Source organism: Anomaloglossus baeobatrachus, chromosome 1 (genome assembly GCF_048569485.1).
Source record: "Anomaloglossus baeobatrachus isolate aAnoBae1 chromosome 1, aAnoBae1.hap1, whole genome shotgun sequence".
NCBI lineage: Eukaryota > Metazoa > Chordata > Amphibia > Anura > Aromobatidae > Anomaloglossus > Anomaloglossus baeobatrachus.
In genome coordinates this window covers 472,215,825-472,240,868 of record NC_134353.1, presented here as the reverse complement: position 1 = coordinate 472,240,868, position 25,044 = coordinate 472,215,825, and positions in this window count along the sequence as shown.

The following is a 25,044-nucleotide window of genomic DNA, read 5'->3' as shown; positions in this document are numbered from 1 at the left end:
TTCTGGAGGTGAAGGAAAGGGTTAAGAGCTCACCTGTCATCCACTGCTATATCTACCAGTTGGGTGCTCAGAGTCCCCCGGTCAGTCCACGCCGGTATAATGCAGGAGAAAAAAGGGGGAAGGTATGGACTCGGCACAATTTCCTTAAAAATATCTTAAGTCCTTTATTAATATTCTTCTTAAAAAGTCAGCCAAAACGTATGCACAAGGATATCGTACAGGGAAAAACTTAACGCGTTTCGGACATGGTAATAAAAGCAAGTAAGTCCTTAATCATAAGAGTTTACCTGTACGTAGCCAGAACCAGGATATATATGTGAATATCAGCCATGGGTGCGGAAGCTCAAAGGAACAGGAAAGGCAAGGAGGGGGGGGGGGGTTGCAATTAACGATCAGGTGAACATAAGCCGGGTGTTCAAAAAAAAAAAAAAACATACTCACATATAGATTTATGTAAAAAAAACACACAATGATGATAGTAGTGGCAGTGATGAGCACAGGGTTAAACAACCATAAATATTCCACAACAATATTCATTATAGCATAAAATAATAAACCCCTGAACAGTCTGACATATAGTAGCTGGATATACTCTCTTATTTGTGACATGGAAAAACGCATACAACAGTACCAGAGGAGATATTCATTAATCCATAAGCAAGAAACGCACATTTCCATTTCCATGGAGTTCATAATGGGTGAATGCTAAATTGTATATATAACATTATGTTACAAAGGAGGTAGGGGGTGTCTATTACAATGTGTCAGCGCAGGCAATCCTCACACTGCGGATGGGTCTGTTGCAATGTGTCAGCGCAGGTAATCCCCACACAGCGGATGGGTCTGTTACAATGTGTCAGCGCAGGTGATCCTCACACAGCGGATGAATCCGTCACAATGTGTCAGCACAGGCAATCCCCACACTGCGGATGGGTCTGTTACAATATGTCAGTGCAGGCAATCCCCACACAGCGGATGGATCTGTCACAATGTGTCAGTGCAGGCAGTCATCACACAGCGGATAGAGTAAAATCTCCATTATGTAACTCCATGAAATGACGGGTGAGACCCGATGAGGAACGCTTTTTCTTCGGTTCAGTTTCCAAAATGGATGAAGTGGGGGGTGCAGATCTCAGATGTTCCGATATACGGACCCTAAGGGCTCTAGAAGTACAACCTATATAGTCCATATGGCAAGTTTGGCAAGAGGCTTTATAAATGACATGTGTAGAGGAGCAATTGAGAAAAGATGCAATTTTGTAGGTGTCACCATTGCTCCCTTGAATTGTTCGAGCTGCTTTCATAAAGCGGCAAAGGCCGCATCTATTAGAGCCGCAACGGTAAGAACCCACTGTACTTAGCCATGTTTGTTTTCTATTGATAGACGTATAATAGCTGGGTGAAATGATGTTGCCAATAGTTTTTGCCCTCTTAGCCACCACATTAATGCCTGTAGACAAAATATGGTCCACCTCCTTGTCTTGCTGCAATATAGGGATAAATTTGAGCAGGGTCTTTTTTATTTGTGGAAAATCAATACTATAGGGTGTTGAAAATGTAGTGCGGCTAGTATGGTCTTGAGAATCCTGCCTATCCTCCAACAGGGACATCCTGGGTCTATTATCCACTATATTCCGTGCTCTGCTGAGAGAGGGACCCCCATAACCCCTCTTCTTGAGCCTGTTATCAATGTTTACGGCTTCCTTGTGGTAAGATAACTCAGAAGAACAAAGTCTTCTTGCCCGCAGGTATTCCCCTACTGGTAAGTTACGAACCGTGTGGGCAACATGGCAACTACCTGCATGTAAAGTTGTGTTACCACTGATAGTCTTACGGTATAGAGATGTTTCTATTCTGCCTGTAATATCATTGCCCATAAGAAGAACATCCAAGAATAGTGCCGTGTTTTCAAAGTAATTCGCGGTAAAAGTCAAATTAAGGGAGTTATTATTCAAGTATTCCTTCAAGGCAAGGGACAGTTCAAGGGGCTCTATGTCCATCTGTTTGTCACAGATGAACACCAGATCGTCGATGTACCTGGCGTACCACCGGATATGTCTGAGATAGGGATTATTGTCTGTATGTATGTAATGTTCCTCCCAAAATGACATGTAGAGGTTTGCTAAGGCACACGAAAAGCTCGCTCCCATTGGGCAACCTGAGACCTGTAAATAATAAGCATTATTGAATTGAAAAAAATTATGTTTTAACAAGAAGTCTGTTGCCATCAAGATGAATTCCTTATGGGCACAATCAAGTGAGCTGTATTTTTCCAGGTGAAAATGAAGTGCCTGAAGGGCCTGGTCATGGGGGATGCTTGGGTAGAGTGAGTCGACATCACTTATAATCCAATATGAATTCCTGGTCCATGTCATGTCATCCAGATTTTGCAACAGACTTTTGGTGTCCCTGACATATCCGGTGGTACGCCTGGCTAAGGGTTGTAATATGCTGTCCAGCCAATCCGATAGGCGGCTGGATAAGGAACCGATACTAGCAACGATTGGGCGAAGGGGTGGTGGAAAGATGTCCTTATGGGTCTTGGGGAGACCTTGGAATATGGGACAAATGGGATTGTCCACCAAAAGGTGTTCTTGTATTCTTTTGTTTAAGACCCCCCCATCAAAACCTCTCTGAAGAATGATTTTTAATTTTTCTGAAAAAATTTCAGTGGGGTTAGCTCCACCTATAAACTTATGGGTTTATAGGTGGAGCTATCGCTAAGGATACGCATAATTTGTCTTTCATATAAGGTGTTGTCTAATATGACCACCGAACCGCCCTTATCCGCAGCCCGAACCACGATGTGAGTGTTTCTAGCCAGGTCATGTAAGGCACATCTCTCTCGCTTAGATAAATTATCCGATGTAATAGGATCGGAAGAAATGATACTGCGGACTTCCGTTTCAATAATGTCTTGAAAGGTGTCCATAGCTGGGGTCCTTGATGCTACTGGATAAAACGTGGGTTTTTTTGGGCGATATGCAGGAATCTCAGATACACTTTTGTTATGTTCCCTCAATTCCTGTAAGGTTATTGTGGCTATCTGGTCCCTGAGATTCATAGAGAGCGGAATGTGAGTGTCTTTATTCTCCACAAAGGGTTGTATTGTGTTGTCAATATCCTCAGAGGGGATATGCAGAAAATGCTTCCTTACTGTGACGTTCCTAATAAAACGATTCACATCTTTAATCATCTGAAATAAGTCCGCCCTAGTAGTAGGGGCAAAATTCAAGCCCTTCCTTAGGACTTGAAATTGATTGATGTCCAAGGTACATGCTGATAGATTGAGCACCGAGAAATCTTGTTGTTCTGACTGGACTAGTTCCTCCAGTACTTGTTGCGCTTGGAGCGGAGCTGGTATCTGTTTCCTGTATTTGTTACGTTTTCTGCCCCCCCTCCGTGGCCTGCATTTTTTGACCCGTTTTTTTGGGGGCCGGGGGTGTAAGCGTCTCAGCTCGACTCATGTGAGGAGGTGCTCCCTTCTGTGGAATCAAGGTCCGTTGATGAAAAGTACACGGATCTGTCACTGGGGAGAGACCTTCCTTGCCTGCGCAAAATGGATTTGTTCCTGCGGGTGGTATGCCATGTATACAGTTCATTTGATTCGTAGTCTTTGGCATCCCGCTTGTATTTGTTGTGTTTAAGCTCCATTATATTATTCTCAAGCTTGGTAATCGTGTCCATGAGTCTGGTGTTAAGTTTATTGAAATCAGAGGTATCATATGTCTTAAGATACTCATGTATGTTCTTAATGCTACTGTCCAACTCCGCTATACGTGAATTTTCTTCCTTGGTGATCAGTTCCATTAATTTAAGCGAGCAGGAGGTAAGAATGGAGTTCCACTCCTCCATAAATGTTTCATTAAATTTAAATGTGGGTACCTTTTTCAGTCTGAGACCCCTAGGGATCATGCACTTTGCCACATATTTGGCTAAAGTTCTAGAGTCCCACCAGGTTTTAAGACGCTGGATGGAGACCTTCTCCAAATCCCAGAAGGTGTATATTTTTTCCTCTGAGTTTGTTGCAATAGGATGTATATCCACAGTATCACAGAAGTCAGAGTCCACACGTTTGCTGCGCTCCTCATTATCCAGCAGGGCAGCTGTATCCATGTGCAATGAGTACAGTGCTGAGAGCAAAGGTGGAAGGGAAAAATCCGGTTCTGATCGGCAAAAAATATATATATGCACTAGTGCATGCGTTAGAAAAATCTGGCTGTCTGAATATGTATTCAAAAATCCGTTCAATAACAGTGGTTATTGCTGGAGGTGCCTGGGCTCTGACCCAGACACCTAGACAGTCCGTGGCAGGCCTGATCCCAGGTCTGCCCTTCACCTTCCTTCCTCACTCCTCACTCTCTGCTTTCTCCTCACTGACTCCGACTGACTGACTGACTGACTGCTTGCTTGCTTGTTTTTCCCACCTCCAGGCCTGTGAACTCCTTGGTGGGCGGAGTCAACTGACTGGATCCGCCCCACCTGGTGTGGACATCAGACCCTGGAGGGTGGCAACAAGGATTTCTGTGTGACTGTTGTCACCTATCCGGGGAAGGGGTGTGTGTGTGGTGTTGTGTCTGTGACTACCTGGCTAGTCCAGGGCATCACAATCGCACCTGCTCCCATCGTTTGTGCGGCACGGGCAATTTCTGCCGTGTCGCACAATGTTGTAACCCCCCATAATACTTACTTATCTTCCAAACGACCTCGCTGTGGGCGGCGAACATCCACTTCCTGAAGGTGGAGGAACGTTCGGCGTCACAGCGATGTCACACAGCGGCCGGCCAATAGAAGCAGAGGGGCAGAGATGAGCGGGACGTAAACATCCCTCCCACCTGCTTCCTTCATCATTGCCGGCGGGACGCAGGTAAGCTGCAGTTCATCGTTCCCGGGGTGTCACACGGAGCGATGTGTGCTACCTCGGGAACAATGAACAACAGGACGTTCGATTTTTTGAAAAAGAGCGACGTGTCAACGATGAACAAGAAAGTGAGTATTTCTGCTCGTTCATAGCTGTCACACGCTACGATATCACTAACGATACCGTATGTGCGTCATTTACGACGTGACCCCGCCGACATCTCGTTAGATATATCGTAGCTTTTAAAGCCCGCTTAAGGAGAATCCCATCATCCAGAGGGAGGAACAGCGACCGCTACGACTCATCTGGACAACCCATATGCCGTTGTTGCAACAAGGCCGGCTATTTTGCACGCAGGTGTCCTTTAAACCAGCAAGCCCTGGGGCCAAGGGCCAACCCCCAGGATTAAGATGACAAGGCCCATCTGGTTGGCGAGACCGGTATGTAGGAGGACGACCAATTCTGTCCATCACCATAGGGCGGCACGGTGGCTCAGTGGTTAGCACTGCAGCCTTGCAGCGCTGGGGTCCTGGGTTCAAATCCCACCAAGGACACCATCTGCAAGGAGTTTGTATGTTTTCCCAGTGTTTGTGTGGGTTTCCTCCAGGTACTCCGGTTTCCTCTCACACTCCAAAAAAAAAAACATAGAGATAGGGAATTTAGATTGTGAGCCCCAACGGGGACAGTGTTCCTGATGTATGTAAAGCACTGCGGAATATGTTAGCGCTATATAAAAATAAAAGATTTATTTATTTTTTTATCACCGTGGATGGAATCCCCACTTTTGCATTGCTGGACACCGGCTCCCAGGTAACCACCATACTGTCACGAATAGGGGTACGGGGGTTCTTTGTTTGTCTTCTGGAGCTGTTCCTACCTGTACCCGAGGTCGCTCGGTCTGATCTCCTGAGCCACGGATGGTGACCAGGACTTTTTGGAATTCTGACACTGTCAAAAAGAGCCTACTGAGCATGTGCGGAATTCCTATGGGTCTTTTGATACTATCTGAGCATGTCAGTGATGTGGCACGTTTCTATTGGCCACAGTGACATCATCGGTGATGTGGTACGTTCCCATTGGCCGCCGTGACATCATAGGTGATGTGGCACATTCCAATTGGCCGGTGACGTTATTAGTGATGTGGCACGTTCTTATTGGCCACCGTGACATCATCAGTGATGTGTAGGGCTCTCAATGGCCAAAGGGGCTGGCTACACGTGGTTCCTCCATCTTGTGGGCGGTACATGTACATATCACGTGGCACGTGATAAATAGCCCTGACGCCCACATGGAGGTGCACACTCGTCTTTGTGCATTCAGCAGCACACAGCTATGTTAGGTATGATATGCGGCGAGGTCCAACCAGACTGATTGAGGGTCAGGAGGCAGGTTAGGGTGAGGCGTCGCGGTCACATCTAGACCGAGTTAGGGTCAGAAGCCAAGGGTTCCATAGATATTGGGGTTGTGCCGCTAAGGGACCGGTGGTTAACTGGCTACACCCTAATACATCCCGATATAGGAGCAGTACCCTACACGCTCACTCCTGCATATACCCAGAGCATATACTAGCAGAATGCGGGTAGTGTTCTGCAGGCATATCCCTAGCCATACTGTGTATGCAATATATATATTAACTTCTGGGAAGTCACAGGAGAGCATTGCACCATATCTGGTCCTGTGAGTTAACAGGGTCCTTTGCTTTGTATATTATTACCCGCTTCGGGTCCTGTGAGTTAACAGGGTCCAGCTATATTATGCTAGCTTCTGTGTGGCCTAGAACACAGAAACTGTACATGCAGGTTCTGACTACTTATACCTGCGTTAACACCTGTGTGACCTGTAACACAGGCGTATATTATTACCTGGGGCTTTGTTAAATATCAGTAGAGCCTTATTCTATCAGCTGCAGTTTACCACCACTGCACGGTGGACCCTGACCAGTGATATCAGTTTACTCTCATCTTTTATCATATCAGTAGGTCCATCCGTAACACATACCATATGTACTTTACAAAAGGTTTTGGTCAGATGCTGAACTTACCCATCCGGACCTCACCATTTATGCTGTGAATGGACTACCAGTAACTTAAGTTGGGTTTAAGGAAGTCACCATAAAAGTGGGGAGGCTAGAGTTAAAAGGCCAAGGCTTAATTGTAGTCGAAACTGATGTAAATGACAGGAATACGCAGGTGATTCTGGGTACCAATGTGATTGAAAACTGTTTGGGGGAAGTGTTGTTTTTAGTTCAACAGATTGCTGAAACTGCAGGTGCTGGGCAGCAGAGGGTCCTGCAGAGAGAAATCCGAGCCCTTCTGCAAAACAACCTGTCTGGTGGAGAAATTGGTAATGTACGGTTAATAGACTCCGGTCCCATTGTAATACCTCCCAGAAGTGAAATGAGGATTTGGTGTCGGGCGGCCATAGGCTTAAAGGGGCACGACTACCAGGCAGTAGTGAAGCCCATCTATTCAGTAAATTGGTCCACAGTCCTGATAGCTAGGGGAGTGGTTGATGTTCACCGGGGAAGAGTATCCGTGAGAGTGTTAAATTGTGGGGAGGAGGAAACCAAATTTCCCAGGTACGCCACCATTGCCAAATCATTCACCATAGCAGATGACTCCATCCAGACAGTGGAATCCCTTGTCCCACGAGAGCCAGCGGAGGTTGACAACCCCCAAAAGCAGTTAGAGGGTTGGTGTCAGGAGTTGCATGTTTTCATATATTTTTATTAAAATAAGGTTAACAAAATAACATATCAAATCCACACAATCAAGATATTATCATGCGTAGCATACCATTATTTGAATACATGTGGGGATCTATTGTATGAATAAAACTTTTCACCTGGGGGGATAGGTATAGGAAAAGAGAAAGGAGAGGTGAGGGGGAGGTAAAACAATTACTTTATTGGGGATGAAAAAGGGGAGGAGGGTGGAGGCAAGGAAAAACAAGGTGAGAGGGAGTGGGTAAAAGGAAGAACAATGAACATAAACAAATCTCAACCATGTTAACAGGCTTCCATTCCAGGAATATAGGCATATTGTCAAGAAAGCATGACTGAAGGCTTGAATAAAAGGATTCATGTTATAAAAAAGGTTTTTAAATAGTTATAAATATTTATTAATGTAATACCTTGTATAAAACTATTCCAGTGATCCCATCTTCTATAATAGGAGGCAAAGGAATTGTTAATGGTAGCAAAGTACTTCTCGAAGTTGTTGTGAAGAGAAGTAGTCTCTACGACCTCAGAGATAGTGGGCACCATAGGTTTCTTCCAATTAGAAGCTATAAGATTTCTAGTAACTAGAAATAAATGAGTTAGGATAGGTTTATATATAGGGTCAAAGTTTTCCAAATTAAGTGAAAGCAGGGCCATTTGGGGAGTTACCTGAATTGTGGAGTTAGTAATCTGATTAATTAGATTAGAAATATTTTCCCAGAGACTCTTCAATCTGGGACAACTCCAGAAAATGTGAAGTAGAGTACCTCTCTCGTCACAATCTCTCCAACATAAAGGGGACGTCTCTCTATTAAATTTAGCAAGTCTACATGGAGTGAGATACCAACGCGAGAGAATTTTGAAGTGAGATTGATGGAGAGAGGCACATGCATTTGAAGAATAGGTTAGTGAAATGGCTTTCTGCCATTCCTCATCCGTAAAGCTCTTACCCAAATCTTTTTCCCAATCTAGCATATATTTGCTTTTGTGGAATGTTAGATCGTTATTGAAGTAGTTATAGATATTTTTACAACACCATAGGGACATTTTGGTTGGGTTTCAGAATAACATGCAGGTTATTTCAGAAAGGGGGTTTGTAAATAATAATTTTGTCTTTAAAATTTCCCTAAATTTGATGAGGGCCTTAAAGTCAGAGTCTGGGAGCTTGTGTTTGATCTTTATATCCAGGAAGTTTATAAAGTCTTTTCCGTTAAAGATGTCTGCAACCGTTTTTAGATTTGACTCCTGCCATGTTGAGGGAATTCTGAGTTATCCAGAATCGCCAAAATTTTTAGGGGAGTATTTCTAAGAAGATGATTTTTATTAAGATTAGTCGTAGTTTTTTCCAAAGCTTTCCATGCTCTAATTGTAGCGTATAAAGTAGGGGAGTTTGGAGGTGGAATAGAAGGGTTGATTAGGTGAGTTAAAATTAAAGATTTTATGGGTTGGTAATTAACAGAGGACATCTCTAAATCCATCCAAGGAAATAAATTACTTCCCTCTATTAGCCTCTGACTCTGTTTAATTAAGCTAGAAAGATGATAATTTTTAATATTTGGGAGCCCTATACCTCCCATTTTTTTCTGTTTGAGTAAAATGTTTTTGTTCCCTTTTGGCCTTTTATAGTTCCAAATAAAGTCACTAAGTACTTTTTGGAGTTTATTTAATTGATTTGCCGGGATCATTAAAGGTATGGATCTAAGGATATATAAAATTTTTGGAAATGTCATCATCTTTAAGAATACCACTCTACCCAACCACGACAAATCCTTATTTGCGGTGCGTGTCAAGTCTTTTTGAATATTTTCAATCAGAAGACTAATGTTATTGGCAACCATTTTTGTTAAATTTTTATTGAGGAGCACTCCAAGATAAGGCATAGATTCATTCTCCCATGAGAAAGAAGTGGCAGTACCTATCTGTTCGATTATATCATTGTTGAGGTTGAAGTGCATCATTTTAGTTTTTTTTTTGTTTAACTTGTAATATGATATTTCAGAGAACTTTCCTAGTATCCTAATAACTTCAGCAGCTGAGGCAATGGGTTCTGACAGGGATAATATCACATCATCTGCGAAGAGCCCTATCTTATGATGGGTGTTTCTAGTGTGAATACCCTTAATGTCTGGGTTACTTCTTATGTGCTCAGCAAGAGGTTCAATGGATAAGGCGAACAGCAGAGGAGAGAGGGGACACCCTTGCCGTGTACCATTAGAGATGGAGAAGATATTAGACATCTGATTGTTTGCAAATATCCTGGCAGTTGGATCCACATATAAGGCCATAACTCTATTGATGAACTCATCATCAAAACCAAATTTTCTTAGAACTGCTTTCAGATAAGACCAATTTACACGATCAAACGCCTTTTCTGCATCTAGAGAGAGGAGAATTGCTGGTAAACCCTTGCCCTCTATATGATGGATTAAATCAATTGTTCTTCTTGTGCCATCTGATGTTTGACGTCCTTCAACAAAACCTAGTTGATCTTTCTGAATTATAGTTGGGAGTAATGCTTTTAGTCTATTGGCGATTATCTTTGCATATAGTTTTACATCAGAGTTGATAAGTGATATGGGTCTGTAATTAGCCATAGCTTCCTCATCACCTCCCGGTTTATGAATTAGTGTGATAGTCGCCTGGAGCATCTCTTTGGGAAATTTCCCAGCAGACGAGGACTCGTTGAAGGATTTGACTAGATATGGGGCTAGAAGGTGTGGAAAGGACTTATAATTGTCATTTCAAAAACCGTCAGGTCCCGGTGACTTTTTGGGCTTTAGTGTCGAGATAGCACTAATTATTTCAGACTCAGCAAATGGGGCTTTTAGTTTTTGAAGCTCATCTTCCGATATTTTTGGCAACTCAACCTCAGATAAAAATCTATTGATTGAGTCAGGATCTGGTTGGGGCGTATTTGGGTCATCCTTCAAATTTTATAATACAAAATAGTAATCAGCAAAAGTATCAACTATATCTTTTGGATGATGAACTAGAATTCCATCAATTCTCCTCACGGCGTTGATTCTTTGTCTGATTCTTGCTGATCTGATCCTACTTGCCATAAATTTAGTTGGTTTATCAATAGAATTATAGTAATTAATTTTTGATTGCCTAATGTATTTATCAAACTTGTCCACCAACAGGGCTTTCAATTGTACCCTTAGGGTACTTTCACACTTGCGTTTATTTCCTTCCGTTACAATCCGCCCTTTTGGAAAACAGCGGAATCCGTTAACGGATTCCGCTGTTTCCCATAGACTTGTATGAGTGACGATTTGTACCAAAAGGACCTGCGTTGCTTCCGCTGGGCGACGCTCCGTTGCTTCCGCCCAGCGGGAGGAACGCAGCATGTAACGTTGTTTTGAGCAGCGGAATCCTCTGGATTTCACTGCGCATGCTCTTTTTTTTTTAAATCAAACTGTATTTTGGCTCGTGGTGGCCGAACGTTCAGCTGAGCGCCCGGCCGTCGGCAAGCGACAGCGCTCAGCTGAGCGATCGGCCGCCAGCATGCCCGGCTGCCGGCAAGTGACAGCGCTCAGCTGATCACCGGCGGTCGGCTGCAGGGAGAGATCAGCTGATCACACGGCGGCCGGCTACTGGGAGCGATCAGCTGATCACCCGGCGGCCGGCTGCAGGGAGCGATCAGCTGATCACCCGGCGGCCGGCTACTGGGAGCAATCAGCTGATCACCCGGTGGCCGGCTGCAGGGAGCGATCAGCTGATCACCCGGCGGCCGGCTACTGGGAGCAATCAGCTGATCACCCGGCGGCCGGCTGCAGGGAGCGATCAGCTGATCGTTCACAATAATCTGCCACTGGTAAAACTGTAAAAAAAATAATAAAAAAAAAAAAACGAATTGAGTTGTTTTGCAGCATCTGTTGCATCCGTTGTGCCACTATATGCAACATATCCGTTGCATCCGTTACACAACGCAATGCAACGGATACCGTTCAACGCAAGTGTGAAACTAGCCTTAGATTCAATAGGTCTTTCTCTATGGTACTTGAAGGGTTGGGTATGCTCTGTAATATCCTCTCCTTATCTCTAATTTTCCCCTGTATCTGAACAATCTCAGCTCCTCTTTGTTTTTTATGATGGGAGGAAAGCTTAATCAGCTCACCCCTCATTATCGCCTTATGCGTGTTCCAAAGTGTATTGGAACTAATTGAACCATCTTCATTGTCACTGAAAGAATTTTTAATGTGTTGTTCTATCTGCGATCTATATTCAGGTCTGTTGATTAACATGGGATTGCAACAGTGGTGCCACTGTTTGTCCCTGATGAAGCCTACTGGCGATGTGCGTGGGGCGTATCCCAGGCTCTCCACAGCTTCTAGCTGTCACATGTAGATGGGTTACCACTGGTCTGTATGATTGGTTTGGACTACTCTGTATTTTCAGCCACCTTCTCTGTTTGTGATTCTCACTTTAGGAGTTTATTGGTTGTGGCTGGTTACAACAGATGAATTGGTAACCCCCACTTTGTTAACATCAGTTTATATGGGATGTTGCAATTTATGATGTTACTGTATATAGATATAAAAAATTATCTGACTGCCCAAAAAATTATTTGATTGCAGCATACATTCCATCTATATTATTGTGATTCATGGAGACACCCTGGTGTGGGTACATGCTTTTAAGTACGTTTTAATTGTCTATGCAATTCAATAAAATCCTATTTATTTATATGACAACTGGGTGTGCTTCCCGTTATATGCAGTACTTCTTCTCCCTCCCCTTGCATGTATTGTTTATACTGCTTGTGGCAGCACCCTGTTAATACTTGGATATTTATATATGCTGTGCACCCTATCTTTTTGTAATAGGAGTTGCATGTGTGGCGCCCTGGCCTAGCCAGGTCGTCACAGGTAACATACAAACACCCCCACCCCCACTAATCAGTAACATTAGCTAAACATAAAACCCTTGTTGCCTTCCTCCAGGGTCTGATGTCCACACCAGTTGGGGCGGAGCCAAGTGGTTGGCCCCGCCCACCGAGGAGTTCACAGGCCTGGAGGCGGGAAAAAGTGAGAGAACAGTTTAGGAGGTTGAATTGTGAGGAGTAAACACTTGGGTGTCTGGGTTGTGGCCCAGGCACTGACAGCAAGGTTGGCAGACGGTGGTGGCCATCTGCAGTAGGGGTGAATCGACGCAGAACCGTAGGACCGGGGTCGGGCGTTGGCCCGCCGGTACCGACCGGGGAGCGAAGTGAAGCCAGCACACACAGGCAGGGCTATCGGACCCCGACCAGGCTTGGAGCTGCCGACAATAGTCAAATCCGAGTGTGACAGGAACCCCAGGGGTTTCCTAACAGCCAAAGACCCGATTGAAGGCAACCGCCCACACCGTGAGGGTATACAGCTACCGCCTAAGGCTAGAGACCCAAGGGCCAGCGCCTGCGGGCAAACGGGCTCCTCCGGCATCCATACACCGGGGAGCGGACTACCGTTGGGAATCCATCGTAGTCAAACAAGTATACAAAGGTGCAGGGAAAGACAGCCGCCATCACCTGTCCGAGGAGAGACACTGCAGCCGGCTGCGGTACCCGTCCATCCAGCCGTTTGGTTTACCGAGGACTTTGTGCATCTCTTACTGAGTGAGTACACCCGTGCCATCTGGCACCGCGCCGCGCTAACCCTGCACCTCACCAACCCTGCCTCCCCGTCACTCCAACGGGCCCCGGGACCACCGACCCCTAAAAACGGAGGGGGGGGGGAAAACAACATCCCAGCTGCTCCCTACCATCGCTCCCAGGATCCCCGTCACCAGCAGTGGTGGTGCCTATCTTCACCACAACCCGTGGGTGGTGTCACGGACTAAATCTCTCAAACCAACCACCCCTTTCACTCATGGGCGAGGAGCGCCGCTCGAGTCCCTGGATCCGGCCCACCGCTCGAGCCACCGAGCAGCAGCCGCAGCAGCGCTGGACCCGAGCGTTAGCGAGCGCGCAGTGTGGTGGCGTCCTCCTTGCCCGCGACACATGTAGGTACTGATTCCACCCCTACACGCTAGAAACACGGGGTCTACAGGGTAGTACAGGAATACAAGCAAGTCTTCAGTTAACACCCACTAGACTTTGGGATGATAAAAGGGGTACACCATCACATAACCACAGGGAACCACCTTCCTATTAAAGAAATGTACAGACCTATACCACCTAAGCATTATCAGTGTTCCAAGGAGATGTTGAAGAACATGAAGGAGGCTGGGGTTATCAGAGACAGTTGTAACCCCTGGGCAGCTCCATTGGTTCTAGTAAAGACCAGGGATTCCATCCAGACAGTGGCATCCCTGGTCTCACCAGAGCCAGCAGAGGTTGACAACCCCCAAAAGCAGTTAGAGGGTTGATGTCAGGAGTTGCATGTAGGTGCTGATTCCACCCCTACACGCTACAAACACACTGGGTCGTACAGGAATACAAGCATGTCTTCAGGAAACAGCCACTAGACTTTGGGAGGATAAAAGGGGTACACCATCACATACCCACAGGGAACCACCCTTCTATTAAAGAAAGGTACAGACCTATACCACCTAAGCATTATCAGTGTTCCAAGGAGATGTTGAAGAACATGAAGGAGGCTGGGGTTATCAGAGAAAGTTGTAGCCCCTGGGCAGCTCTATTTGTTCTTGTAAAGAAGAAGGATGGCACCATGAGGATGTACTTGGACTATAGGCAGATCAACCAGATAACACACAAGGATGCCTATCCACTACCCCGCATATAGGAATCCCTGGCTGCATTGAAGGCTGCTAACTACTTTTCTACCCTAGATCTCACCAGTGGCTATTGGCAAGTCTCCGTCGCAGAAGAGGATCGAGAGAAAACTGCATTTGCCACCCCGATGGGACTGTGTGAATTTAACAGCATGCCATTTGGACTCTGCAATGCACCTGGAACGTTTCAAAGGTTGATTGAATGTTGTCTGGGACCCTGCAACTTCGAGACAGTACTGCTCTACCTGGATGATATGATCGTATACTCAAAAACCTAAAAAGAACTTCTGGAACATCTAGCTGAGGTATTCGAGGCGCTGCCCAAATATGGAATGAAGTTAAAACCATCAAAGTGTCACCTGTTGAAACCCAGGGTCCAATACCTTGGACATGTTGTCAGTGCAGAGGGAGTGGCGCCAAACCCAGAAAAGGTTACAGCCATAAGGAATTGGCCAAGACCGACCACCGTCAAAGAAGTACGTCAGTTCCTGGGCCTGTATTTCACAGAAAAAAAGTCACTTTATAAAATATCAATTCTTTATTATACAGGAAAAAATATTTAAAATTAACATACAAATCCTTAAGGATATACCTAGACAAGAAACACACAAACAGCCAAATACAGTAGACTTCAACTAATAATATAGCAGAGAGACCAGTGATATACCCCAGAAAAGGGGGTCAGTATATCACTGTGCCAATCAACTTATTAATATATGTGATTGGAAGATTGGAAAATTTTTCCTAGGCGTATCAATACCCTGAGGCTCCCAAAAGTCCAAGATAAGAGAATTGGGAGTGCTCAGAATATTTTTGCCCAGACAAAAACTGTCCTTGAAGTAATAAAGTGTTTACATGACATTACTTGCAAACTCATTATATTACAATAAATATTTTTTCACCCGACGCGTTTCTCCTTCACCGGAGGTTCATCAGGGGTGTATGTAATATGTCATAACACATTTGATTCATGGAAACAAGCAGAAGAGTGAGGAGAGGCATACATAGATATCATTACATAGAAAACCTTATCACTAGAGTTGAGCGCGGTTCGTGGTTCTCCAGTTCACGGTTCGAGTGATTTTGGGGGGTGTTCTAGATCGAACTAGAACTCGAGCTTTTTGCTAAAAGTTCGTTAGCTCGAGTTACGTTCGAGAACGGTTCTATCAGCAAAAAAGCCTAGCTAATTACTAGTTGGCTTTTCACTGTAATAGTGTGAGTCACTCTGTGACTCACACTATTATAAAATTTCAGCATATAGTGTGCGGGGGCTGCGCGTTCAGATCACTGCTGCTGGGATAATGGTGATCGCCATTTTTTTTTTCTTTTCTTCCTTCCCTAAGCGCGCGTGTAGTGGGGCGGGCCAGCATGTCAGCCAATCCCAGACACACACACACAGCTAAGTGGACTTTTTGCCAGAGAAGCAAGGGCATGTGTCATAGGCTGTCCATGTCACATGTCCTTGCATTATAAAAACGGACATTTTGTTCCAGCACGGCATTATCTGCCTTCTGCATCTGGGTGTCAGTCACCTCTCACGCAGCTCCTGTCGCCGGTCCTGCTGTGTACGCTATACACACAGCGTTCTACAGATTAGAGACATAATTTTATTTCAGCCCTTTTAAGGGCTAATTACAGCTGGCTCAGAGCCATAGGTGACAGTCAGGTCCGTGGAAACAGTTTTTAACAGCTACAGATAACAGCGTCTGTGTAGCTAAGCTCCGGAACTTCCTTGCTGCATTTCACCATTAGGAGGGATAGAAAGTGAGGCTTCCTTTCCTCTACACTGACCCACAACCCAGCCACTGTACCCTCCTGCTCTTTTTAGCAAAGCCATTTTAATTGCAGAGTGCTGCCAGTTAGTGCCATCCAAAGAGTGGCTGCTGTCGTCCATTATTGTGGCACTTGTGCCAAGCAAGTCCCATCACCTCTGCATTCTCCCCTCCTGCACATTTTTGCAAAGCCATTTTAATTGAAAAGAGTGCTGCCAGTTAGTGGCATCCAAAAAGTGGCTCTTGGACTCCATTAGTGTCCCACTGGTGCTAAGCAATTTCCAGCACCTCTGCATTGCACCCTCAAGCTCATTTTTACTAAGCCATTATAATAGCAAACACTGAGGAAACTTAGTGGCATCCTAAAAGTGGCTATTGGACTTCATTAGTGTCCCACTGGTGCCAAGCTATTTCCAGCACCTCTGCATTGCACTCTCAAGCTCATTTTTACTAAGCCATTATAATTGCAAACTGTGCTGCCAGTTTAAGGGCCATAGTTGCAAAGTCAGGGATAGTCTGTGTTGTTTCTTCTGCTGTCAATAAAGCTAGACCACCTCTGCAATCTACACCACCTCTCAATTTTTACTACCACATTTTAAGTGGACAATCTTGTCGCTATCAAAATGAGTGGCAAAATGACAGATGCTGGTGGAAAGGGGAACAGGCGTGTTGGAAAAGGAAAAAAAGTTTGTGTCCGTGGGGAAGGTGGCAAAGCTCCAATAACCTCTGCTGAAGATAGGCCATCTTCCAGCAAAAGTAAGATGTCTACTACTTTCCGTGGACAATCAGATGTGCTCCCTTTTTTACGGACACAAACAACTGGAACAAAGGTAGATGATGCCCAAAAAAAGAACATGCTTGAATGGATCTCAAGTGCTCCAACAAGTGCCCTCTCCTCCATCTCAACTACCGCATCCAAAAAAAACCCCAGTCCTCTGAGTTGTCATCCCAATCACACTTGCTTTCTCCCAGCTCTCAAGTCTCCATCCGCCCTGCACAGTATGGTGGAACTGAGATGGCTGAGTCTGCAGAGCTGTTCAGTCACACTATAGCCTGGGAATCAGAGGTCTGCTCCCAAGCTACAGTGAGTACAGACCAGGAAATGGTCTGTAGTGATGCCCAGAACCTTTGTGACTCAGATTCAGGCCGTGATGACCAAGTTTCTGAGCATAATGTTGACCCTTATTCACAAACTGTAACACCTGTTGTTGTAGACAATGAGGAACATACTGATGACGATGAGACGCAGATACCAGATTGGGATGACAACTTAAATATTCGGTCAGGGCAGGAAGAGGCTCGGTCTGAGGGTGAGGGGAGTGCAAACACAACAATTGATGAGGAAGTTCTAGATCCCACCTACTGTCAACCCACAGTCAGGCACTCGAGGAGGTCAACAGAGGCGGTGGAGGAGGATGCAAGTGACGACGAAGTTACCTTGCGCCTTCCTGGACAGAGGAGGAGCCCTGGTAGCACGTCTACAGCTGCATCCTCAGCCACCACTCTGCCTCTGAGCACTAGTCGGGGTGGCTCAGCAGGTCGCATGTCCTCTAAGCCTTGCCTAGCCTGGTCCTTTTTTGACATTGCAAAGGATGACCCAAATCATGTGATCTGTAAAATTTGTCGAGAATCTGTTAGTAGAGGCAAAAACCTCAGCAGTTTGACAACTTCTTCCACGAATCGTCACATGAATAAATATCATATTTCCCAGTGGGAAGCTCACCGTGCTGCAATGCGGCCTAGCGGAGTGGACCATCCACCACCTGCCCCTTCCAGTGCATCCGCGCGCTCTTCATCTTCTAGGACTGTGGGGACAGCTGTCACACCTGGTTTTCCACGCACAACTTCCCCCACTGTAACCGCAACAGGCAGTTTGCTTGGTAGGTCGTAAGTTGGTTTGGAAGGGGAAACAAGTGCGGGTGTACAGCTCTCTCAGACATCGATAGCACCAACGTTGGATGAAGACAACATCATGTCTACGCCTGCCCTTCCCTCACAAACCTGCATTTTTCCAGGGACACCCTATTCACCACCGTCTCCACACAGCAGCCAGATCTCTGTCCCTCAGATGTGGACAAATAAAAGGCCATTTCCTGCGACCCATGTAGCTCTTGGCTACCGAAATGCTGCCTTTCCGCCTGGTGGAAACACAGGATTTTAGAGACCTTATGTCTGCGCTGTGCCCCAGTACCAGATGCCCAGTCGCCATTACTTCTCCAAGAAAGGTGTGCCTGCGCTACACCAGCACGTCGCACACAACATCACCGCTTCCTTGAGAAACTCTGTGTGTGAACGGGTGCATTTCACCACAGATACTTGGACAAGTAAGCATGGACAGGGACGTTACATGTCGCTGACTGGGCACTGGGTAACTATGGTGATAGATGGTGAAGGGTCTGCTGCACAAGTCTTGCCGTCCCCACGACTTGGGCGTCAATCCTCTGTCTGTTCAAGTTCCTCCACTGCTTCTGCCTCTTCAACCTCGTCTGGGTCCTCCACCTCCGCCCCAAGCCTGCCTGGTCAGGCCACCAGCGTTGTAACTGCGCACAAGGAACCACGCACCTCTCATTACTATGCTAAGCTCAACGGCATCAGGCGGTCTTTATCTTGAAATGTCTTGGAAATAAGAGTCACACAGTGTCTGAGTTGTGGGCAGCTCTGGAGACTGAGTTTGGTAAATGGTTGTCTCCACTCAACCTGCAGCCTGGTAAGGCCGTGTGCGACAATGCTGCAAAGCTGGGTGCGGCCCTTTGCATGGGCAAGGTGACACACGTGCCTTGTATGGCTCACGTGTTGAACCTTGTTGTCCAGCAATTTTTAATACACTATCCTGGCCTAGATGGCTTTCTGAACAGGGCACGAAAACTGTCTGCTCACTTCCGTCGTTCAACCGCCGCAGCTGAGTGACTTGCATCACTCGAGAAGTCTTTCGGCCTGCCTGTTCATCGCCTGAAATGCGATGTGCCGACACGCTGGAATTCGACTCTCCACATGTTACAGCGACTGTGGCAGCACCGCCGAGCACTGATGCAATACGTCATGACGTATAGCCTGGGCCAACGAGATGCAGAGGTGGGGCAGATCACCCTGATGGAGTGGTCTCAGATCAAGGACCTACGCACCCTTCTGCACAGTTTCGACATGGCGATGAATATGTTTAGCGCGGACAATGCGATTATCAGCATGACAATTCCAGTCATTTACATGGTGGAGCACACGCTAAACATTATTCGGAGTCAGGGGGTGGGACAACAGGAAGGGGAGGAACTACAGGAGGATTCATATGCGCAAGGGACAATAACATCACCAAGGTCCAGACGTTCATCATCAGCAAGGCGGCAGGCATGGGACCATGGGGGACAGGGATCAACAAGGGCGCATGGTAGCAGGCGAAATGTTGAGGAAGGTGCAGGAGAACATGAAGAAATGGAGGACAAACTGTCCATGGACATGGAAGACTCAGCGGATGAGGGAGACCTTGGTCAAATTTCAGTTGAATGAGGTTGGGGGGAGATGTCAGAGGAAGAAAGAACGGTTAGTACCTCTATGCCACAAACACAGCGTGGACTTGGTTGCGCAAGACACATGAGCGCCTTCTTGCTGCACTACCTACAACATGACCCTCGTATTGTCAAAATTAGAAGTGATGATGACTACTGGCTTGCCACACTATTAGATCCCCAGTACAAGTCCAAATTTTGTGACATAATTCCAGCCATAGAAAGGGACGCACGTATGCAGGAGTATCAGCAAAAGCTGTTACTCGATCTTAGCTCGGCTTTTCCACCAAACAACCGTGGTAGAGGGAGTGAATCTCCCAGTTGTAACTTGACAAACATGGACGGTCTCGTCATCTTCAACAGTCTACCCATACCAGCAGCACCGTATCTGGTGCTGGTAACAGCAATTTTATTGAATCTTTTCATAATTTTTTTAGACCATCCTTTGCAAGGCCGCCAGAGACAACAAGTCTGACACATAGTCAACGGCTGGAGAGGATGATACAGGAGTATCTCCAAATGAACATCGATGCCATGACTTTGCAAATGGAGCCTTGCTCATCTTGAAAAATGGCCAGAGCTCTCCACTTACGCCTTGGAGATCTTGTCGTGTCCAGCTGCCAGCGTTGTCTCTGAACGTGTCTTCAGTGCTGCTGGGTGTGTGCTGACAGATAAGCGCACACGTCTGTCTAGTGACAAAATGAACAAGTCATGGATCTACAAGGAATTTACTACCCCTGTGTCATCCTGGGGAGAGTAAATGATTGTGTATTTGGAATGTGCTTGATGCAAATCTACCTGTGAAGTGTACAACTGGGGCACAAGTGCTGCCACTGAAGGGGTGTCTGTGTGGCCCAATTTTTGGAAAAAAGGGAGACTCCGCTTTGAGTCACCTTGCGGTGTTTTACATCATTTTAGAAGGGCATGCCACGCCTATATCTGTATGGGGAGATAAGGCATGCACACCAGTGACTATGGAAGGGGAATACATGGAATAGCAGAAACTGCTGTGTGAATACTGACATGAAAAATTCAATAGCTATTTGTAAGAATGAAATGTGAAAAATGGAACCTGCATTACTGCCATGAACATATGAATAAAGAGAAATTTAGCTACTGAATTGATCAATGCAATAGAGCCCCAACACTACGCCAAAGTATTTCTCTACGTTGGGGTCCCTAGCTTGTGTGTGTCCTCTCATGCAGTTAAAAAACTTACCGTGTATGGGAGGCTGAGACCCAGGCTATATATACAATGTGAATTGGCAATAGGTGTGTATGGGGAGGGTTCACAAACGAAAAACTACTAACATTCCCCTTCCATAGTCACTGGTGTGCATGCCTTATCTCCCCATAGTGATGTTTTTTAGGTTTTTTGCACCCAGTTCAGACGTAGAATGGAGTTCCAAACGTTATTCCTTAATGTTAGTAGTTTTTCGTTTGTGAACCCTCCCCATACACACCTATTGCCAATTCACATCGTATATATAGCCTGGGTCTCAGCCTCCCATACACGGTAAGTTTTTTAACTGCATGAGAGGACACACACAAGCTAGGGACCCCAACGTAGAGAAATACTTTGGCGTAGTGTTGGGGCTCTATTGCATTGATCAATTCAGTAGCTAAATTTCTCTTTATTCATATGTTCATGGCAGTAATGCAGGTTCCATTTTTCACATTTCATTCTTACAAATAGCTATTGAATTTTTCATGTCAGTATTCACACAGCAGTTTCTGCTATTCCATGTATTCCCCTTCCATAGTCACTGGTGTGCATGCCTTATCTCCCCATAGTGATGTTTTTTAGGTTTTTTGCACCCAGTTCAGACGTAGAATGGAGTTCCAAACGTTATTCCTTAACGCCTATATCTGTGTCTCCTCTTTTTCCTTGTCCAGCTCTTTTGTTTTCGCATGAGTATATGTCCTTGTCACTTTCCCATGTGTTTGTGTTGTGTTGTGAGTTGTTTGTCAACTTTTGGACACCTTTGAGGGTGTTTTCTAGGTGTTTTTATGTGTTTGTGATTGCCTGCCATTGTTTTCTATGGGTTCGAGTGGTTCGCCGAACAGAACTCGAACTAGACCGGTTCGCTCATCTCTACTTATCACTGAAGATCTTATGTCAGCCGTTCTCTAGATTCTAATCCAAATTTTTCTTCAGTTTTTATTAAAGGTTTTCAACCTAAAAAATATACATATAAAGACCACCCATTAATAAAATGTATTCAAACAGTGAATATTGCAGATAACATTGTTTACTCACTGATATCTAGAGGGGGCGGGTGGCCCAGTCAGGGTGCAAATTCCACATCAATTAACTTATAAACCTGGAAAATGTCAAAAAGATTTTTACTGAGGATCCAGTTATATACATGGACTCAAAAATAGAAACCAATTACCCAGAAGACAGAGTGTAACCAGAAAAAAAACTTCCACAAAATGTGATTGCAAGTAAGAGGGGGAGTGTTATATAGCCATCATCTGCTCCTAATTGCAGAGAATGGAGCTGAGCTCTGCCTGCTGCTGCTATCCTCATAAAAATTGCAGTCAAACTCTTACAATGGTATTTACAATGAGTCCTGGGTATGCACTGATTTAAGTACTCATTGGCCACTCGATGACGTGATTGCAAGATATTGATGGATTGTCATGACAATAAGGGGTCTGCTGAATGACCCTCATACCTGTCATGATAGTATTCCTATGAAAATCAATGTGGGGCATTGATAGGAGTGCATGATTTTTCCTTTGTAATGCAATACAGTACAAGTGATCATATAATCGCAGGTTAAAGTCAACTAAGGTATCTAACAAATAAAATAAAATAAAGTTTTTAAAAAAATTAAGAATTTGAATTATTTCCCTCCCATTAAAAATAAAGGAATTAAAAACAAATTTATACGGTTTGTGGTATTGCAGCCTTTGCAAAGGTAAAATCTATCAAAATATAAAATTAGTTAACCAAATGGTGTAAGAAAAAAATAAAAATGCCATCATTGGGGATAAATGTTCACCCCTACACCACAAAAAAAGCAAGAAGCATCAAAACATCCTATATGCACCAAAATGATAGCAATACAAAAGACTGGAAAAATTAAATTGTAATGGGTCTTGGAACAAGGCAACACAAGCGGAAATAAAATCTATATGAATTTCCATTTTGTTTGGGTTTTTTTACGCTTAAATAACAATATACAGTATATATATATATATATATATATATATATATATATATATATATATATATATATTATATATTATATATATGGCACAAACAGTATATAGACCAGCTCCCCTTTCTGAGCTCTGACCAGAATGTGTTCTCCTGTTTCCCACTATGGTGCACGGATCCTGGACTGGGAGGATATCCTTGGCAATGAGGAAAATAGGAATGGATCCAGCAGGCACTCGGGAGTCCAGATGGCAGTAAAACGTTTTTGGCAAATTTGTTGAAAAAAAAGTTAAGAATGTGGTTGTGTGTGTCCTATGTATACTTAAGGTACCGTCACACTAAGCGACGCTCCAGCGATCCCACCAGCGACCTGACCTGGCAGGGATCTCTGGAGCGTCGCTACATGGTCGCTGGTGAGCTGTCAAACAGGCAGATCTCACCGGCGACCAGTGACCAGCCCCCAGCCAGCAGCGACGCGTGGAAATGATGCTGCGCTTGGTGGCTAGGGTAGATGTCGGGTAGCCAAGGAAAGCCTCGCCAAGCCCGCTGGTCCTTGTTTTTTTCCCGCTTTCACTTCTCCATCAACTATCTGTCTGGGAGTAAGAATAACAAGGCAGACGCCCTGTGTCGCTCTATGGTTTCTACCCAGGAAGAGATTGACGAACCTCGTCTTATCCTTCCCTCCAGGGTTTTTCATACGCTCTCCCCTGTGACGTTAGACCAAATCCCACCGGGCAAGACCTTTGTTCAGCCGGATCGACAGAATGATATACTGTCGTGGGCCCACACCTCAAAGGTGGGTGGGCATTTTGGTATTAGACGGACACGAGAGTTACTCGAGAGGTGGTATTGGTGGCCACACTTAGCCAGCCACGTCAATAGATATGTCGGTTCTTGCTACTCGTGTGCTCGCAACAGTCCGTTACGGCAGAGACCGGCTGGGCTCTTGCATCCTTTACCAGTGCCAGACAGACCATGAGAGTTGGTAGGCATGGACTTTGTGGGTGATCTTCCGTGTTCACAGGGACATAGATTTGTGTGGGTCATTACGGACCATTTCTCCCGGATGGTTCTGTGGCGCCCTGGACAAGCCAGGACGTCACAGGTACTACAGCAACACACCCCACACCCCGGCTAGGCACACCAAAGTCCAGCAAAAATCCTTGTTGCCTTCCTCCAGGGGCTGATGTCCACACCAGGGGGCCCCACCCACCGAGGAGTTCACAGTCCTGGAGGCGGGAAAAGGAAGGGAGTTCAGTTTAGAGAGAGAGGAGAAGAGTTCAGTTTGGAGAGGAGTTGAAGTGAGGAGTGAAGTGGTAGTGGAGGAGACTGAAGGCGTCCGGGTGTGTGGCCCGGACAGACACAGCAAGGTTGGCAGACGGTGGTGACCGTCTGCAGGAGAGGCTGATTGGAATAAACCGAAAGGACCGGGGACGGGCGGTGGCCCACCGGTACCGGATCGGGGAGCAAAGAGAAGCCAGCACCATTCGGCAGGTCTTACAGACCCCGACCAGGCTAGGAGTCGCCGTAAAACCGGTCAAATCCGTTAGCAAAGGGAACCTCCGGGGTTTCCCAGCAGTCAAGACCCGATTGAAGGCAACAGCTCAAACTGTGAAGGGAAACACAGTCACCGCCAAGGCTACAGTTCCCAGGGCCAGAGCCTGCGGGCAAAAGGGGCTCCCTCAGCATCCATCCAAGCTGGGGAGCGGGTTACCGGTTGGAAGCCATTGGAACCGTGAACATAGCACAGGTGCAGGGAAAGGCAGTCACCACCAATCTACCGGGAGGAGAAACACCGCAGCCGTCTGTGAGACCCATCCATCCAGCCGTTTGTTTTACTGGAGACTTTGCATTCATCATTGTCTAAGTGAGTACCACCGTGCCGTGCGGCACCGCGCTGCCCCCGCGACCCTGCAGCTAACCAGGCCCCGTAACCCGCCTGCCATCCCTCCCTCACCGGGCCCTGGGACAACCAACCCCCCTACCCATGGAGGGGAAGAACAACATCTAAGCTGCTCCCTGTCATCGCTCCCGGGATCCCCGTCCAGAGCAGCGGTGGTGTCACAACCTCACCACAACCGGTGGCGTCACGGACAATAAATCCCCAAAACCATTCCCCCTTTCACTCACGGGCGAGGAGCGCCGCTCGAGTCCCCGGGATCCGGCCCACCACTCGAGCCACCGAGCAGCAAGCGAAGCAGCAGCAGCGCCGGACCCGAGCGTGGTGAGCGCAGCGTCCCCTCCCCACCCACGACAGTTCATCTCGTACCGTTATCGAGAATCCCATCTTCCAGGGTACTAGCCAA